Here is a 655-nt window from a genome sequence, read left to right as displayed (position 1 = left end):
ACATTTATCACTAGCACCAGGACTAATGACAGACAGGAACTTGTTGACTGCCACTATCCCGTGTAGCACTCTCCACTGGAGGTCAGCTACTCTTTTCGTTAACGGTGGCTTATATAAACTCCTCGCCACGGTGTGTCAACCCGTTGGTGGAGCTTACTTTTATTTAAACACAGCACCATCATCTTATAAAAACCTTTCCCCTTCGCCTCTTTCATGTCTAAAGTGCAGTGCTTTACATTTAAAAAACGACCAACATAGTGATCCAGACATGGACGGACACATAAATCAGGAAAGGAGTCATCAGTCTGAGGTGTGGTCAGACCACCAGTACATTGCTCCAACATGATGGATTCATGTCCGGACAGTTTGTGCTTCCAGTAGTCCAACAGTTTGGTGATGATCCTGACGGATCTCACCCCCAGAACAGCTGCCAAAGCAGCAGCATTGTCTAGTTTTGGTCCTGTGATGTCCACCACCGTCCCCAGTGTGAGCACCCGTGTGAGAGAGAGAGAGAGAGAGAGAGAGAGAGAGAGAGAGAGAGAGAGAGAGAGAGAGAATGCAGGCTAGGCAGTAGTGGATGCCAGGACAAGTTTTACTGGTTTTCATCTGTGCTATAGCTGTGGAGTTGTGTTGCTCATCTATTGCATGTGATGCA

Source organism: Perca fluviatilis, chromosome 1 (assembly GCF_010015445.1).
Source record: "Perca fluviatilis chromosome 1, GENO_Pfluv_1.0, whole genome shotgun sequence".
NCBI classification, from domain to species: Eukaryota; Metazoa; Chordata; class Actinopteri; order Perciformes; family Percidae; genus Perca; species Perca fluviatilis.
Note: the sequence above shows the minus strand (reverse complement) of the source record.